The 19704-nt window shown below is 42.7% G+C and overlaps 1 long non-coding RNA gene across 2 annotated transcripts in view; it reads left to right on the plus strand.

Annotated features, from left to right (window-relative positions):
• Positions 1-19704, plus strand: part of LOC123381044 — an 84808-nt gene that overhangs the window by 15542 nt on the left and 49562 nt on the right. For both annotated transcript variants that reach the window (XR_006587545.1, XR_006587544.1), the window contains exon 2: positions 307-478. This is a non-coding gene — a long non-coding RNA (uncharacterized LOC123381044). The remainder of the gene's footprint in view (positions 1-306; positions 479-19704) is intronic.

Genomic DNA, 19704 nt, shown 5'->3' on the forward strand with positions numbered 1-19704 from the left:
AAATGGAAACTAAAAGAAATGTTCAATTTTAAATCTTTTGGGTAATACTAAACTGCAAATATCAGTAGTGTAGTCTGTGTATGTCTGGTACGCAGAGACACGCAATTATGCAGTGACTTTTAAATTAATTGGCAAAAGATACACATGCATGGAAATTTTAAGTCACACGACATCAATTATGTCTTTTAGATACTTGTTAGCAAAAAATGGTCTTTATTATCATTATCAATCATTATCATCATCATAGTTGACATTTATTGGTCATTCATTGTTTTTAACTCTTCTGTAATTATTATTCTTTTGTAGGCAATGCTGGAAATCAGTTTGGATTGTTGGTGGTCTTATGGAGACAGAACATAGCTACCTGAGGGAGTAAATGTCACTGTGTCATTACGTTCGTGACAGTGCTTAGGAATCTAGAGGCTCCCGATGAGAATATGGAGCTTGAAGCATCCCTCAGCCCAGCTACCTGGGCCAGGTAAGTAACGTTTTTTGACGTCTGAGAACATAAGCAGGAAAAAGTTAATCTGTAGGATAAAGGACAGAGTTTTAGAGACAAATTTCCTTTCTTTTTTTCCTTCCCTTCAGACTCCCTTCCTCACACTCCCCACCTTTCCTTCCTCCTTTTCTTTTTGTTTCTAAGACATAAGTATTTAAAGCCCCTGGACTTTCTCTGTAATCTTTGGCAGGTACTTTGTTTGGTTTTAGGGTGGGTGGTACTTTATTTATTTATTATTTTTTAATCAGTTTTTTTTTCAAGTTTATTTGTTTTGAGAGAGAGAAAGTAACAGGATGAGTGGGGGAGGGGCAGAGAGAGAGAATCCCAAGCAGGCAGCCTGCTGTGGTGCTGTCATCATGGAGCCCAGTGTGGGACTCATACTCAGGAACCCTGAGATGTGAGATACTGACCTGAGCTGAAGCCAAGAGTGGGACGCTTAAGGGACTTAGCCACCCAGGTGCCCCAGTGAGTAGTCTTTTAAACTCAGTACAATGATCTGTTTACTATCGAATTGTTTGTGATAAACCAGGAGCCATATATGAAGGCAAAAGACCTCCCTGTTAATAATCCTTAAGAAATACAGTATTGGGACTCTTGGGTGGTTCAGTTGGTTAAGCATCCATGATGCTTGATTTTCGTTCAGATCATGATCTCACGATCCTGAGATCGAATGCTGCCCTGCTGCTTGTTGGGCACAGAACCTGCTAAAAGTTCTCTCTCTCTCCCTCTCCCTCTGCCCCTCCCCCCCTTCTCTCTCAGAATAAAATAATAACAATAATACAGTATTATATAATGGGTCCAAGAATGAACTATTTTAAAACTGGCCAGATGGGCAGCATTAAACAGATGGCAGAAACATCTCTTTTGAAGTTAGAGATTAGTGTTAAAATTTATACTGAGTAGAGCAGAGGTGTTTTAATGTTTATCCTTTTGTAATTCTTCTTAGAATTAGATTTTCTTAAATTAGTGACACTTCCCCTTGGGAGTGGGGAATTGTAGAAAAGCATGCTTTACACATTCCCAGGACCAACATCTCAGAGTAGCTCCCCACCTTCCCCAAGACTGAGTCTCTTTACAGAGAATACTAGTTCTGTCTGGTACAATGATTCTTATTAAAGTCAACTTTCAGGAAAAGAACCAAGGGTAATTTTCATGAATGTTGACAATGACTAAGAGCTGATAGTTAATTTTTCCACTCCTCCTTATATTTACATTTTAATGGGAACAGTGTTTGAAACAAGGGGACTGAAAGTTAGATCCTGGAATTTTAAGTCTTCTTGTTGAGTTGTTGAGGAGTGTGTTTCTAGAAGGAGGCATGGATTCTTTCTGGTACCCCTCTCCTTCCCCTTCCCCTTTTCTTTCTGAATCATATTATATAGGCATCTATCAATAATGAAGACAAGTAAATAAGAAACTTGGTTCAGCCATTTGCCAGAAATAGACTTTTGGGCAAATTTTTTACCCTATCTCAGAATTTCACTTTGCTCATCTGTAAAATCAGCTAAGGAGTACATTAAGTCATATATAAGGTGTTATGTCTAGCTTCTGATGTTAGCCCTTCTTCAGGCATGGTAAGCATTTGTTTCCCAGAAGTGAACCGAATGATACTCATCTCTACCCTGTAACCAAAATAAAACCCGTGCCTATAATCATTGATTCTCCCAAGCACGTGCACCAAAAGTTGGCAACATATCTTGCATTAACTATTGTGGGAAATGTAATGTGAGTGACATTTGGGATATTAGACATAACTTTAAATCATAATGACAGAAAGAGAAGAAAGTCCTTATAATTAGGAAATTATTATTAAACTATAACTTAAAATATTGTTCAAAGGGCTATCGATAAGGCAGAGTGATAGAGACAAATAGAAAAAACAAAAGGTGAGAAATCAATGATGGATGGAAGGATATAAGCAAACTACAGAGACAGCAGAAGAAGGCCAAGGATCCTGAGAGTGAGCAGGGAAGACAGATCCATGTATAACATCATGCTAAAAACACGTTTGAGCTGCTACATGGTGGGAAGCATGGCATGGGAGCCTCTGCTTGATATGGAAAGATAAGAAATTTTCTAAGGAAAGGGACTATGAGGAAATCAAAAGGATGGACTTTTCTTTTCTGTTTGTTCAGGCTGTTCTGAAGAATGGTCTCCCGGGCGCTTCTGGCTCAGGTTGCGCAAAGGCAAAACAAAGTGACAGCAATGGTTACACATTTCAGTCTGGAAGTGCATTTCTGTCATAGAGTTCCCAGTCATTTTGATCCAGTAGGTTTCTTCTTCTTCTTTTTTTAAAGACTCCTAGCCAGGCTGCAATGATGAAGGCTTCCCCGTTGAGAAAGCCAGGAGGCAGGCAATTCTGCACACTTGCTCTTTAGGTCGACCTTTGTTAGAGATGATGTGACATTTTCTCTTTTTCCAAGCCCCAAATTAATTCTAGGCATCTCGTCAGTCTGTTTTCAAAATCATGTCATCCTAGTTTTCTCCCATCAAACATGTAGATGGTGAGTCTTTGTGATAAGGCACCCATTTCTAGCTTCCTTGCTGTTCTCCTTCTTGCCTGGGATGGGGGGCACATCCAGGAATTATCAGCAGTTTGTATTGATGGTACTTTAGTCACTTGAATTTGTGTTTTCTAATCTTTGACATGCGAAGTTAAAGATAACATGAGACCACTTCTTTTATCAGGCGGGATTTGCTCAGCTTGCAACATACAGTCGCACTAATTGCTCATTCAGTAAGGAGCTGCTGAGGATGTTGCTACTTGAAGGCTGGGGCAGAGGATAGACAGAAACGTTGCTGCATACTTTGTTCTAAGTGAAAATCAGAGAGGCGATGATTCATTTTCTGAGGGTTGTGTTATCAGTTACTGTGCTCTCTTTTCCTCTGTAGTTCACAGCCATAGTGTTTTTTGCTGAGACTATGTGGCTAATGTAAAACAAAACAAAACATCCAATAAACCAAATCAACTGAGTGAATTTAAAGATCGGATTGACTTTTTTTCAACAAGTCATTAATAGGGCACCACTGATGGGGTTTTGGAGTGGTGGGGGTCTGGAGTTGATGGTCAAGAAAGAATTCCTGAGACGTCTTGGGTGCAAATAGGTGATTTTATTCAAGCATGGGGACAGGATCCACGGGCAGAAAGAGCTGCATTGGGATTGTGAGGAGTGACTGGTTATGTACTATGGAGTTGGGGGAGGTAAAGGCCAAATGGAGGCCTCCAGAAGGACTTTCCTTTGCTAAAGAGGACTCACAAGATGCCTGGGGCCTTGGTCTTGTCAGGCTAGGGCTGTTTTCCCTCTAGTAAGGCATTAACTAGACAGTAGGGGGTTCCTGAAGAAATGTTAAACTCTGTATTTGCCTGAAGATTGTCAATGGGCTGCAGGTTATTGTTAGAAATAAGCCTATCGACCCAATCACAGGAGGGACACGCAGACTTGGAGCACAGTGAAACGAGGCTTTAATCAATGTTCTTGCAAGAGTGGGTGTCTGATGGACAAGCACACTTGGGGCAGACAGTTTATCTCCTAGCGTGTAAGCCCCTCCCCTGGCTCCTCATTGGCTGAGTACTGCAGAGGTTACAGCCTTATCCGGACATTGCCTATGCCCATATAAGGCAAAAAGTAGTCTGGAACAAATGTATGTTCCTTGAGGTGACACAGAGACGTTGAATCCCTCTTCACTTTGTTCTCTGGCACATGTTCATGACAAAGCCCAAGAAAATAAGCCTGCCAAACAGAGAGGGTAAGAAGAACCAGGAAGTGAAGTGTCTAAGGGTTTGGACTCCATCGTTGGGCGTTTGGGGGGGGGGGGGATTGTACATATTTCCAATAGGTTGTAAACCTATTGTTAATTAGACAGCACAGCTTTCATTCGGTATTTCTGAATATGAATCATCTGCCTTACTTCTCACAGCTGTGAAGAAATTTAATTTTACCTGCCATTTCCTTCTTGGGTTTGTTCCCCACATCCCTGTGGAGGGGAGTGTGATGTTGGGGCTCCAGGAAACTGAGGGTACAGGTTTTGGGAGATGAGGCTATTGATAAGATTGCATTTTTTTCTTGTCATTTACTAAGGTATTTGTTAACTGATAGAGACTCATGCCCTGCATGACTGTTATCTCTATCAGTTAACCATTTGTTTTCTTTCCTTTCCTTTGTTCTTGGACAGCCAGAAGTGTCTGGGGAATGTCACACACATCCCACCTGGGAGGGGGCCGTGTTGTTAGCTTGTGCTTTGCCCTCAGCTTGCCTCACGTTCCCTCATCAGCATCACATGTAGCAATTAGAGAAGAGCCCTGAGGAGTTGTGCAAAATGCAAGGTTTTTATATGCAGAAGGAAGGTGGGACTAGGGAACTAAAAGAATAGATTATATTAGGGGAAGTTTTATCATTTGATGACCTCACCAGTGTTCATCAGGAGATTCCAGACTGATTGGTTTAGAATTCCATGCCCAGGAGAGGCTGCAGCTGCAGTTAGGTTAGATGTTATCTTGGGGCTTACCAGAAATGACTATTTTTAAAGAATCATGGACAGTGTCTAGGAATGGAGTGGATCTGGCATTGTCCTTGAGGCCCTTCGTGGACACTATGGCGACATTGCAAGAGACGTGCATTTTCATATAGTAGGTTGCTCAAGAAGACTGTCCCGGTCCGATGTGTCGTGGGTAGAATCAGCATTGTTTTTTAGGGGAGGAAGTGCTCCAGATGAATATACAAACTAAAAGAGGAATCTTGGGGACCTAGGTTTAGCTACTAATCAGGACCAAATCTCTGGCAGGAGACTTAGCCTCAGTGTGGGCTGACCAACTGAGATTTCTCTGGGCTAGCTTCTCCATGCAAAACATTGTCTTGCGGCCAGATTTTAAGGTTGGGAAGCACATTTTGTAATCTGCGTCCTGTGCCTGCAAGATTTCTTCAGCATAGTCCTAGGAAGTCAGAAGCAATCTACTTTATACTGTCTTGATCATGCCCTTACTTTGTATTTTCTCTGAATTTTCTAGCTATGGTTTGGGTAACATTCTTTGATGTTATCTTGGTCTTGGGTCCTCCCAGTTTCCTCTTATGATTCTATGGAGTTTGCAAGCAGGTGTCTGTGTCTCCCCCGTATCCAGCTCATTAAGGATATGGTAAACACTCATGAAAGGAATGCATGAATGCATGTATGCCTTCTACACTGAAAAGCACTACTCACTGAATTCCCTCACTGAAAACACAGAAAAAAAAACACCAAAAAACAAAAACGAGGTGACTTTCTTAGAGTCAACCAACTTCTCTTGCCTTGTGCATTCATTTGTTCATCACACAAACATGTATTAGGTACCACAAAGAATGAAAAGGTAGATTAACAGATGGGGAAATCTCTGTTTATTCAGGGCACATTTGAAAGGTGGCGTGGAGTAAATACAGTGGAGAGTAAAATATGCTCACTGCTTTTAAACAACCGTAGTCGAGTGAACTATCCAAGGAGGTAAACACAGAGTTCATTTGAAATGTGTTAGTTATTGTAACAGAGATGCGTCCATGGTGCTACGCAAACACAGAGGGGTAGAGCTGATCAGGGAACATGCTAAGCTAAGAGTTTCAACCTTGATCATTGAAGGGAAAGTAACTTGGCAGAGGTGGGAGGCTGGGGGGCACAGGAACAAAAGGAGCAAAAAGAATTGAGGTGCAGAGTGTCCGATGTTCAGTCCGACACCTTACACCGTACCAAACGAATGAATGAAGAAAGCGCTGCTTTGCATGGCCCATTAACTTTCCAACGATCCTCTGCCGCATTCGCACAGCCATTAGAGAATTCTTTTCAGGGTGTTTCCCTATTATAGCCATTTGGAGATGTGAGAAATTACACTCAACAGCCCAGAAAACTACCCCCAGAGCTTTCATTAGCATCTGCGTATCATCTCCTTGTGCTGGTAAATATCTAGATTGTCGGCTCCAGTCACTCTACCCCAGTCTTAATGCGAGCAAATAAAACCCAAGCACTCATCAGAAAATAAAATATTTACCCTGCACACTACCATAAACAAAGCTACTGGAACAGCGTACCATTTTAATAACCATTGTGTACAGGAATGTTGTAAGATAAATGCTGTATTTTCTCCAGAACATAAAGATACGCTGGCGGTAATCACAGGAAATGTGCGGAACTGGGATCTCTCCAGGAGGAGGGAGTGGGTGACTATAAGGCGGTGTCCTCTGCTGATGTATTGATGATCCTTCTTCCCTTCTTATGTATTGGAAGTGACTATATTCAGGCATTTTGGCAATAAGTTTGTTACTATGTATAGCTCTAAAGAAGAACGGTTGTGCAAGGGTAATCTCAAAGAGGAGTTACGGTAACTCCCTAGTCTTTTAATGTGTATTATCTATTATCTGCTGCTTCTGAAACCACAGTGGACATTGAAGATTAAGACTTTTTTTTTAAGTTTATTTTGGGCTTTCATCTGGAGCTGAAGAGAAAGCTACAGTCAGTCTGTATTTATTCCACTGCTATGACTCTACAGGGCTCAGGCTTCATAGGTATTTGAGGCCCTCTGTGAAATGAGTGCTGGCCACTCCAGCTCTACTCTGATCTTTGAGTCTCAATTTTCTTTTCCCCAAGTAATTTCAAACTTTCATGCCTAGTTCATTTTTTTTCCCTCCTGGTCAACTCCTATGCATCCAGGAATACCTGCATCCCAGAGGCATAGGAAAAAACCGAACCATTCTCCATCCACATAGAGTACCCGGACTGCAGGTATGCATGGTAATCAAGGCCAAGGGCAGTGTTTGCCTTGTGCACTGCTCTAATGCCTGCACTTGGACCAGGTCTGACATAGAATAGATGCTCCATAAGCTTTTTTTTTTTTTTAAAGTAGCCTTCGTGTCCAGCATGGAGCATACTGTGGGGCTTGAACTCAAGATCCTGAGATCAAGAGCTGAGCTGAGATCAACAGCTGGATGCCTAATCGGCTGAGGCACCCAGGTATCCCTCATAAGTATTTTTATTTTTTATTTTTATTTTTTTTTCAACGTTTATTTTATTTTTGGGACAGAGAGAGACAGAGCATGAACGGGGGAGGGGCAGAGAGAGAGGGAGACACAGAATCAGAAACAGGCTCCAGGCTCTGAGCCATCAGCTCAGAGCCTGACGCGGGGCTCGAACTCACGGACCGTGAGATCGTGACCTGGCTGAAGTCGGACGCTTAACCGACTGTGCCACCCAGGCGCCCCAATAAGTATTTTTAAATTACCTTATCTAAAACATGGAGGTTTTTTGTTTTTTGTTTTTTGTTTTTAATTTTAATGTTTATTTATTTTTGAGAGACCGAGAGAGAGCATGCATGGGGGAGGGACAGAGAAAGACACACACACACACACACACAGAATCCAAAGTAGGCTCCAGGCTCTGAGCTGTCAGCACAGAGCCTGATGTGGGGTTTGAACCTGTGAACCACGAGATCATGACCTGAGCCAAAGTCTGACGCTTAACTGACTGAGCCACCCAGGCACCCCTAAAACACGGAGATTTTCAGCTTGCTTTTGTGAATCAGCCGCCTTGCCCTTGTTGGCTAAGCTTGGGCTATATTCACTAGATGAGTGTTTGGAGGAGTTCCCCAAACACTCCCTGATTTATTCCCAGCTCCCTGATTTATGAAGTTTGCACTGACTCAGGCTGCTGAGCTCTCCTCTGTGACATATTGCCAGGGTCCAGGAGGCCTGCATTACACATGCCTCTTGCCTTCTCCTCCCCTTCCTATTCCTGGTTTTGAGTAGTATTAGTCAGATGATATGCTGCCACTTTCAAAATGCTGAGAACAAAGGGGTGAAGCCTCTGTGTGATATGCAGAGGCCTTTCCCCAGAGACAGGATAAAGCGAGAATAAAAAGAAAATCAGAAGGCACTCCCCTCAAGTGTAGGCACCCACTGAGTGTGTGTTCCTCAAAGGGCACCGACCGGCCAGACCGTGTGGGACCTGCCATGTGCCTGGGTGGGCTAAGGTCACAAGTCATGACACAAGGGAGGAGGGCAGGGAGTGAGGCCCGAGGCTGCTGGAACAGATCCCTGGAGAAGGAGACTGAACAGAGCCAGGCTTAAAAAGAAAGGAAAACTTCACATCCACAGAGAATGAGTGATGAGGTTGTGTGCCAGGAGGGTGTTAAGTCTTGGAACAAACCGGACAGGCCAGCAGACAGGCGGGCACAGCCTGTCCCCAGGAGAACTTGGACATGTGCCTGCTGCAGAGCAGTGTGACACAAAGTCAGAGGCAAAGACCTAACCTGGGAGGCCTCGAACGCCGAGGTTAACATTTGGACTTTACCAACACATATCTTTTAAGTCCCTGTGTCCCTTCTGAGCTAGACTCTTCCCAGACAATTGTGCTGGGAGAGGTTGCAAGAATATATTCTGAGTTGCTTTTTCTTCAAGAATGAGTCCTCGATGCATCCTTCCCCATTGGTCGCTTTCAAGGGACAAATGCCAGAACAGCTATGGGCTGACCCTTCTCTTTAATAGCCAGAACCGGTTTTTGGTGCTGAGTGTCTGGAGACAGGAGCTATGGTCTATGCTTGTTTGTTCGTTTTTCTCTGAAGCTCAGAGAGGACCATAACAGCCCTGGCCTGCGTCCTGAGAAGGGTAACCATTTGAAGTCCAGTTCTGATGAAAGGAGGAGGGAACGGGCCCACAAGTTTATCCTGGTTATTAATCAGTACATTTCACTAGTCCCAGCCTCAATATCTGAGCTGATGCCAGCGGCCACAGAATCCCCACATGCTAATTCACAGTGGAGCTGAAAAGTGAAAGCACTTTCAAATCTGTGGTGTTGCGTGAAACATTATTAAGCGTGTATTATTACCTCAGTAGATCTCGGTGGCGGTTTAACTATTAGAGAATTTCACAGCATATATAATATTATCCAAATGAATCAATACCTTAACCTCGAGGCCGATCCCTCAATTACTGTAACTACCAGTTGCTAATTGGAAGGCTTTTTACACTCTGTGCTCCCTTTAGACTGTCCACGCCGCCGGTGTGAATGCAACCAAGGAGCACAGATAAATTGAGCATGAACAATTAGACTCTTCTGCTTTGGGTGATCTAAAGAGAGACGTGAAATGCCATTACATGGCATCGTGATTTTGAATCTCCGGGTCGAGGCTTGACTCTAGTTGACTGAATATCTTAGTCCTGGCTGGGTTGGAAGGTGGGATTTTTTTTTTTTTTCAACTTTTTTTTTTTGGGACAGAGAGAGACAGAGCATGAACGGGGGAGGGGCAGAGAGAGAGGGAGACACAGCATCGGAAACAGGCTCCAGGCTCCGAGCCATCAGCCCAGAGCCTGATGCGGGGCTCGAACTCACGGACCGCGAGATCGTGACCTGGCTGAAGTCGGGCGCTTAACCGACTGCGCCACCCAGGCGCCCCAAGAAGGTGGGATTTTTTTAAAGACTTGAAGCAATTCGAAAGCATCACATGTTTTCAAATGGTAATGGAGAGTTTCACCCAGATGCTTTCTGTGCTGTGTCTAGTACAGCTCTTATCAGCCTCAGGGGTTATTAAGTGGGGCTGCGGCTGGGACAGGTGTCAGTTTATGCTAATGTAGGCAAGTGGCTCTGGCCAAAGGGCCTCCTGGGATTGAACGTGCCTGGGCAAGCTTGGAGACCACCGTCTTATGCTCTAACTTTGGGTTTAGCATGAGAGCCCTTTGCTGCCCTTTGAGGAAGAGGTAAAATCACAGTGCCAAAAATCACTGGGCTCCAGTGAACAAAAAAATAAATCTGGCAGTTTTCACTTACCCTCTGAAGCAAAACAAATCAGAAATACCTCAGTGACTGATAACCGAAGGTGTCAATGGCTTCTAAACACTCACTATTATCAATTCAGCATTTTCTGGCAGGTCACAAAACAACGGAGTGCTCCCAGGCTGGTGGAAAATAAAACTTCATCAGTTGCTTGCCGTATTCCTAAAATAATTAAATAAAACCCAGGCAAATAACCATGTTTGTGGGCCAAGTTAGTAGTACAAACGTCAATGCTGACCAAGGTTGGGCAGGCAAATGGCTTAGTATAGTGTAAGGTTTTTAAAACTGTATAATGCCTTAGGAATCCTCTGGGGATCTTGTTAAAACTCAGGCTGGAGGCCTGTCCACTAAAGTTTCCGATTGGACGGTTTTGGGTGAGGCCCGTGAATTTGCATTTCTAACAAACTCCCGGGTGATGCTGATCTGCTGGTCTCTGTGGGCCACCTGGTGAGTCCACACAGATGTCGAACGGACAGGGCTGGAGGGGACCGGATGGAAGAGTCTGCCTCGCTAACAGGAGGTAAAAAAACTCCAGCCGGTATCCATCCATCCTGGGATGGAGGGCTGCTGTTGCCAAATCATCTCAATTTTGTGAAATCTTTCATGGCAAGCAACCAGCTCGCTATTTTTCTTTTAAAATTCTCCTCCTGAAAAGTAAGACCTATCCGTCAGGTAGGCGTGGCCAGTAGGTCACCAGTTTGAAACAGCTGGCCTTGTTACGTGTCCTGGAGATGGGGCATTATTTAGTGAAGTGCCGTTAAATACAGCACATGGAAAAATAAAACTGCTCACGTCTAAAAGAACATGATGTAAACTGTCATCATTTGATTCTCATACTTTAGATCTCCAGGGGCTCTTTCAAAACCCAACTAAGACAAAATGAACAGGATTCTTTTCCAGGGAAAGAACATGGACATTCATCTAACGTGAGCAAGAATATTGTGGGAATTTCCTGTGTGTATCTCAATTCCTTCAAAGTGAGAAGTGGGCTCATTATGGGCATGGTATGTTGGCAAATAATATTTTTCTGTGTTTGTTTGTTTCTCTCTGTCTCTCCCTCTTCCTCTCTCTCTCTCTCAGTCTGTCTCTCTCACTCTTTCGATCTCTCTTTCTGTTGTCTACAGCAAGACCAATTAGGGCATCAGGGCTGCGGTGGGAAAATGTGAGCTGAAATAAGAGTGACATTCAGAAGAGATTTCTTTTCAAGCTCTGTGTCTTTGGGAAGCCTCCGTGCGGTGACCTTATACTTGGAATTCAGCTTTCAGCTGGTATATCCAGCATTAAAGGTGACAGGGAAAATAAAAGTCTTCCTTCCAAAGATTGTGTGTGCCTTTGGCAAAGGTTATAGATGTGATGTCTTTGAACATCCTTCTTCATGATGGCTCTGTCGCTGGAAACGGGCAGAGAAGAGAGGAAATCTGTAGTGAGCCAAAGCTGTTTTCAGGGTAATGATTGTCAAATCCTGTACCTCTTGAATGCAGAACAACAGTGGGTTTCATATTTACATCTAAATATCTGGTTTACTTACCACTTTGCTCCCTCCCTCTCCTGCCCTGCCATACCTTTGAAGACCTAGGCTAAAAAAGAGAAAAGAATGCATTTAAAAAGAGAACAGTAAAATGCCCCAGCCTCATCTAAACAAGGGATTTTTGAGGTTGGAAGCCACTCATTAACTCTTGCAGCTCTTAAACTTTTTCCTGTGGCTCACCTTGTTTTTTCGCCAGGAATAACAGAAGGCAAAAGTATAACATGTGCCCTTTCCAGTCCACTGTCCCTGCCTGAAGGGATCCAGATGTCTCTAAACGTGGTTGGTTATAGGTCATTATCATTATTTCAGGGATTATTCATTCACTATCCAGGGTGGGCTGGGGACTGGAGACAGGGACAAGAAATGCCAAACAAGCCCATTTAGATGTATGATCCTGCCTGTACGTTACTATTCACCAGCACACTCCTTTCTGCTCAGGCCATTTCTGGAATATTCATAGTGTTCCCGTGAACCCATCGGAACACTACAGACCAACTCAAACTGTATCGCCCTTGAAGCTTTCCATGGCAACCCCCAGGTTCTTGGGGAGTTAGGTACTTGAGCAGAACACAACGTGAGAATGAACCCATCATGCGCCCAATTGCTGACATTCCTGCTAGTGACGAATTAGGGGACCTTGACCAATCACTACCAGCCCCTTCTACACAGTCCGCCGTATTGCAATGGCAAGTCTGGGACAACATTTCTTTGAGGCCTTATTCCCATATGACTCCAAGTTAGATTTCACTACGTTGGTGAGATTTGAACACTGAAAAAGAGAACGACTATTTTCTGGGACAGCTGCTGGAAGAGATGTGGGCAGACTTAAATGTTGTAGAAGCGCTGTAGGGTATTTGTAGGGACTTTCAGGAAGGTGATGAAGACAGAGAACTCTTCAGTAGCCTCTTCCCTGTGATGGCTGAAGTTCACAGCTCCATCGGGGTGAAAATCCTTAATTTCTTTCTTTCCTTCTTTCTTTTTTATCTTTTATTTCTTGGTTTGGTGTCACAAGGGATTCTGTGCACAGATTTTCTGATTTTGGAGTTCCGCTAGTGGCTTCCCTGGTATACATTCCCTTTCTCCAGAAAGGCAGCTCAGTAGTTGTGCAAGCTTTTAATTCCTGTATAAAAAAAAATTGCTATGATGTCTTGAGTTTTCTTGACTAAACCCTGAAGGATACAAAGCCTCAATCCCTCATTAGCAAAACCTAGATTAAGCCATACCCACCCAATAAGTTTATTGTGAGGACTGAATGAAATAATGCATATAAAGTGCCTGGCATGGCTCCTGGAACTACATAAACACTAAGTCCCTCCTTTATTTCACAGAACAAAGCACTAGGGCCAACACTCTAGCACCCGGTCCACAACGAATTGGTTTGTTAATATAGAGCCCAGCCCAGTCATAGTCAGACCACAGGCACTGAATAAACATGTATTGATAGAGGGATTCCTGAGTTTGGCCAAGCTAATTTCTAGCACATCTGCTACCATCTTTCATGTCACAGGTAAAGAGTCCTGGGGGAGTCTTCCAACCATTCATTGTAAAGCACCTTGATAATTCTAGGTTTGGGGATCAAATCATCCCAGATTAAGACTAAGACTATCATGTTTCCTAAAACTAACAACAGAGTTACATATTACTCTCTCACGTCTTCCATCTAATGCAAAACATGGGCTGTAAATGTAGATTTAAGCTGGGTACAGGTTGAAGGCAGTTGGCTCTGGGGCCAGTTTGGGGGTGGCAGTGGCCTTGTGGGCATCACGGGTATCATTCTGTCATCCTATGTGAGAACAGCAGTAAGTCAGAGAGAACAGCAGAAATAAGAGAACAGCAGAAATAAACTCTGGTACTTTTTATTTCTCTATAGAGTTAAGTGCAGTGATTCTTTTGTACTTTTTATGAATGTAATAGTGGTGATTTGAACTAATTTTTCTGAAGGGTCTACATTTAGGGGTTATTTATCAGGAGTATTGTTTCCTCTGTGGTGTGAGTTAGGGCAGCCAAATAGAATTCATTGGAATTCCATGAATGGCGCCATCTTTGTTGGAGCAGACTTTTTGGCTTACCTGCCCTTTATGTTGAAGTAAAGTTCTCCTGCCAAAGAACTCTGAAGGAGATCTATTCTTCATTTCCTGATGTATATATGTTGTTTGGCCTTGATGTACATTCCCCAAGGATACATCCTCTCTGGTCAATAATATTCTATTTCTGCTCTTCTTCAAGGAAGCATGGTAGCTTAAACATAGTCTCTCGAGACACATTGACTTGATTTAAATACTGTGTTTGCTGGTTAATAGCTGTGTGACTTTGGACGAGCAACTTAACCTGTCTGCCAGAGTTTCCTAATTCGGGGTAAAAAAGGTGAGGGTAATAATAGCATCAAGGAGTTACTGAAAACAATAAAGAAGCTATTTACATAAAGTCTGCAACAGCATCTTCTATATAATAAGTCTTTGAAACATATTATCATGCATTATTATGGTAGACATTACATCTATAAAATTGCTTACATTCTGGGGGGAAGATTTGCTGTGTTTTAGTAATTGATAATCATGTAGGAAGATAAAATGTAGATGTCGTGTTTCTCTCTGGTCTCTTAGGGTTCACATCTAATGTGGAAAGGTGACCTGCATGTTAAAACTCCAAACACAAGGCAGATATAAAGTGCTTTAAATTTGAAAAGGGAAACAGAAATTTCAGTGTGTGTCAAGGAAATATGAGTGGAAGAAGCTCTCAAAGGATGGCAACACTTTAGACATGCAGTGATGACCAGTGAAACAGAGACAGGCATGGGACTATACGCAAAAGGATTGGAGCCACTAAGCATGGAAACACAGAATGGATATTCAGTTGGATGAGGCTCATTACTTCTGAAGAAAATAGCTGTCAGACTATGAGAAAGAAGGCAGGCATATTTGGTTTGGATAGTAGGCTACTTAAAGAGAATGTAATTTGTTGGTACCACTTAATTTTTTTTTTTTGAGTCTATTTATTTATTTTGAGAGAGAGAGGTAGAGAGAGAGGGAGAGAGAGCATCCCAAACAGGCTCCACACTGTCAACACAGAGTCTGACACGGGGCTCAATCTTACAAACCATGAGATCACAACTTGAGCCGAGATCTAGAGTCAGATGCTTAACCGACTGAGCCACCCAGCGCCCCTATTGGTACCAGTTTTAAGTTGAAACTTATTTTTTTGTTTAGATTTCTATGTTTATTGCAAAGTAAAAACTAGAATGTCTAGTAACATGCATTCCAATATTATCTAGACTTGTGTTCCTATGTGCAAATGGACATGACTTTAGTTAGAAAGTGTTTGGGTTTTCCACTGTGCCATGGCTCCTACCATTGCCTATTGCCTCACATACCAGTACCTCAATCATTTGTGTTCTCACAGTTGACTCTATAGGGCCTCAAGTTTCTTCCCCTATTCTAGAGACTGAAATAGAAGGGTACAGCAATTAGAACATGAAATGGGGAGCTATAGAAGGTGTAGTGGCAGTTTTAGTGAAGAACGTCAAGTTGGATCTGCTGATGAAGTGATAAGAGGAGGTGCAGGGTTGGATGCACAAGTAAAGAGGATGAGGACCTGACTTCCTACGGAAGCAGGACAAGAGAGCCATCAGACATACCTGAAGGTGACATGTATGGTAGCCTGGGTCCAGAAGTTAGCATCCAGGGGGCATGTAAATGAAGCTCCCTGAGTAGCCCACCCCAGTGTGTGACATGAGTGGAGGCCCTGTATGCTCCAGGCTCATGGGCCATGCACATGGGTGGTCAGCCAAGTGTCTGGTCACTCCACTGCTGAGAACACTGGCTTATTGTGGTCTTGGGCATCCTTCACAACCCATGGAGCATCTTGACCTTCACTGCAATACAGAATTTTATGAACATGATATTTTTTTCTTTCAAATCTCAGCTTGAAAATGGCCTCATACCTACTGGTATCATGGTCTTAGGCGGTTTCTTTCATCTCTCTGTTATCTGAAAAATGGGGTTAATAATGCATGCCTAATTGGCTTTTCTGAGGATTAAATTGTGTACACAAAGTGCTTATCAAGGCATATAGTAAGGATTCTGTAAATGTTACTGATTATTATTATTATTATTATTATTACTGCAATGTTAATGTTCTGAGCACCTTAGCCTACAGGTCAAGGTTCTAGGTGGCATGAGAGAGTGGGAAACTCAATCTCTGGGAACTGTAGGTTTATTATTTTCTGCCACCCCCAGTTGGTGTGGTCTGGGGAATCACACACATTTTTTTTTTTTGCAAGAGAAAATGTGAGCAAAATTGTATATCAAAGATCAAATAGTAGGATTATGAAGTGTTAACTTTGAAAACTAAGAAACCAGTCAGGTGCTATTAAAATAACCTAGAAATGAATTGTTATCCATGTAATTCATCAAAAATACAGTGGGCACAGTGCCTGGCACAAAATGAGTACTCACTATAGTTTACTTCTTTTTTGACACTGAGTTTAACTAATTTGCCTTTACACATATGCAATGATTACTTTTATGTGTCAACTTGACTGGCCATGGGGTGCCCGGATTAAACATTATTTCTGGGTGTGTCTGTGAGGGTGTTTCTGGATAAAATTAGATTTGAATTGGTGTACTCAGCAAAGTTGATCACCCTCCCATTGTGGGTGGGCATTATCAGATCCCTTGAAAGCATGAATAGAACAGAGAGATAGAGGAAGGAAGAATTCCCCCATTTTTCCTGCCTCACTGCTTGAGCTGGGACATCTTATCTCATTTTCTCCTGCCCTTTGATTGGGATTTACATGACTCGCTACCCTGGTTCTCAGGCCTCAGACTCGGGCTGAATTAGACCACTGGCTTTCCTGGGTCTCCAGCTTGTAGATGGCAGATGGTGGGACCTCTCAGTATCTATAACTGCGTGAGTCAATTCCTTGTGATAAAACTCTGGGTAGGTCAGTGGGTAGGTAGAGATGGATGTGGATGTGGAGATAAATATGATAGAGATAGAGACAGATGTCCTATTGATTCTCTTTCTCTGGAGAACCCTGACTCACCCGGCACATTATTTCATCTAAGTTCTCACACCTACCCTGTGAAGTAGGTATTATATCTGTCTCCATTTTAGAGATGAGGAAATGAAAGTTAGAGCAAATTGCATGTTCAACACTACACAGCTAGTAAATGTCAGAGCTGGTGTTTGAGCCCCGACAATCAGGCCAGGGGTCAGGGTGCTGTGCATGGCCTCGTGTGAACTCTGTGCTTTAGGAACCTGCAGCCCCAGATGAGACGGATGTGCAGAATACGTTCCACGTGTGTGACAAGAGCCACAGTAGAGGTATAGAGAAGGGTCTGACAGAGAGCACAGACAAAAACAGGTGCATTTCTGAATGAGGTGAGAAGGGCTTCCCAGTAGAGTGACACTACAACTGGCTCTCAAGGAGTACGATGCCAGAGAAATACAGAAAATGTCTGTAAGGCATGTTCATCCTTTCTTGGCAGCAGGCTCAATCAGCATTTATCATAACGTAAATGGTCTACGCCTTTTGATCCTGTAATGTCACTAACTGTGACAGGCTGAGAGAAAAATGCACAAAAACGCTTTTCTGAACTATTATTCCCAAGTAGAGAAAAGAAGAAACCGTATTAAATGTGTTAACAACATAACTTGCACAAAGTAATGCAACCCAGTCATCAGAAGTTAAGGTGGACACGCGTCCACAGTGAATCGCTGCGTGGCAGAGGAGGTGAAGTTGACCTCGTGTGTATAAAATGTATATAACATAGAATATGAGCATCTAAACTGGTGCACGGATATGCTGTAGGCATAAAGAATAACCTGGAAAGATTTCACCATATGGTCCTCTCTAGGTAATGGAATTTGGGGGGACATTTAGTTTCTCCTTTTACTTTTCTGTGGTTTGTATTTTGACAATAGACATATATCCCCAACATTCTGGCATAAAAAAAATAAAGAAAAGCAACAAGCTTGGAAAGCCAGACAACTTAAATATTAAGCGAAAGAATTACAGAATATGACTGTTCAGGAAAGAAAGAAAGAAAGAAAGAAAAAAAGAAAAAAAAAGCTAGAAAGCACCGAGTGCCCAATATCTTTTTATACGTAGACCTGATGACTTTGGTGACAACGTGATTTAAGGAAACGTTTTAGTTCAAGCTGTTCAGGAGATGGCGGAGCTGCGATCCCACAGGCTAATTCTTCTAGCCAATGCTACCCTCCATGTGCCAAGTCCTGTTGAATCAGAGTGGGTTACAGATGTGCAGGCCTTCAGCCTTGATCCTTCAGCCTTTGGGGTGGACACACAAGGCTTCAGACAGCACAGCCCCTGGGCCAAGAGCCCCTGGCAATGGACTACCTCATCTGTTTACCCAGTATGGCATTTATTCTATGTGAGCTGTGAGGTAAAAAAAAAAAAAAAAAAAAAAAAAAAAAAAAAAAAAAAGGAGGCCTAAAGAGACTATTTTATGTGGCCTATTGTTTTTTTTTTTAAAAGATAACTGCCAGAGAGGTTCCCAAAGTCACATAGCTTGTTAGATAAGTAAGCCAATCACTTCTTCTTTTGTATTTTTTAATTAGTTAAATTGATTATATATTTTTAAAGTTTATTTATTTATTTTGAAGGTGGGGGGCACAGAGAGAAAGGGAGAGAGAGAATCCCAAGCAGGCTCTGCACTGGTAGCGGGACTCCACCCCACAAACCATGAGATCATGACCTGAGCCAAAAGCTAGAGTAGGATGCTTAACCAGAGGAGTCACCCAGACACCCTTATTTTATATTTTAAAGTAATCTCTACATCCAACATGGGGCTTAAACTTACAACCCCGAGATCACAAGTTCCATGCTCCACCGACTGAGCCAGCCAGTAGAATTAAATTTATTAAATAATAAAATTATTTTAAATTATTAATTTAATAATAACATTAAATATTTTAAACTAAATTAAATTAAAGTAGAAATAAGAATATTGACACACACACACCAACATTGAATTACAGCCAGAATCGAAGAGCACACCACAGAATGACTGAATTCCAGGAATGATATATTCTGACAAGCCAAGTGACCTCACTGCTTTTCAAGGGCCCTCCTCTCTCTATCTGATATTGATTATTCTGGATCCATTATCGGCTCATTTGAAGTAAATATCTGGACATTCACAATGTTAGCGTAACTCATACAACATGGTAGTCTATGTTTTCATCATCTAGGCCTTGTTTTTGTTCATAATTGCTATATAGAGGTTCAACCCTATAGATGTTGTCTTCTGTTGGATGGTTCATTTCCAACTATTGATTAGTTAGGATATTTACGTCCATGTCTGTCTTCAAGACAGCCTGGGGCGTAACTCTCATGATGGGTTACTCAGGGCGTAGCTGCCAGTCATGGACACAGATTAGACCACTCAGAGCTGAGTCCATTCGGGAGATGAAGTGCTCGCTTTGAGCGGTTTCCGGCATGGTTTGTGAGACTAAAGTTCATTTTCCACTTTATGATATATCCATCCTCCATATCTTCGTCCTCTCAAATCTGGGCTTCTAAAGTCTTTGTTAAGGTTCAACTACACAGTGGCCCTATTTCTCCCTCTTTATCCCACAGTTGACGTGTTTTTGTCTTCCTACGTCCCAGGGTGCTGGGCTGCATGTTTGCCCAATGTTCCTTTGACTAGACAGGGAAGAAATCGGGAAATGGCTTCTGAGATGGGCTGACAAATGTCCACGTGCTAATCCCTGGAACCTGTGAATATTACTATATGGGGCAAAAGGGACATGCGGATGCGCTTATATCATGGATCTTGAGATGGGGAGATTATCCTGGGTTCTCTGGATGGGGCTTAAAGGGAATCACAAGTGTCCTCAGAAGGAGGTGGAGGGAGACTTATTATAGAAGAGG

Source organism: Felis catus, chromosome D2 (genome assembly GCF_018350175.1).
Source record: "Felis catus isolate Fca126 chromosome D2, F.catus_Fca126_mat1.0, whole genome shotgun sequence".
NCBI lineage: Eukaryota > Metazoa > Chordata > Mammalia > Carnivora > Felidae > Felis > Felis catus.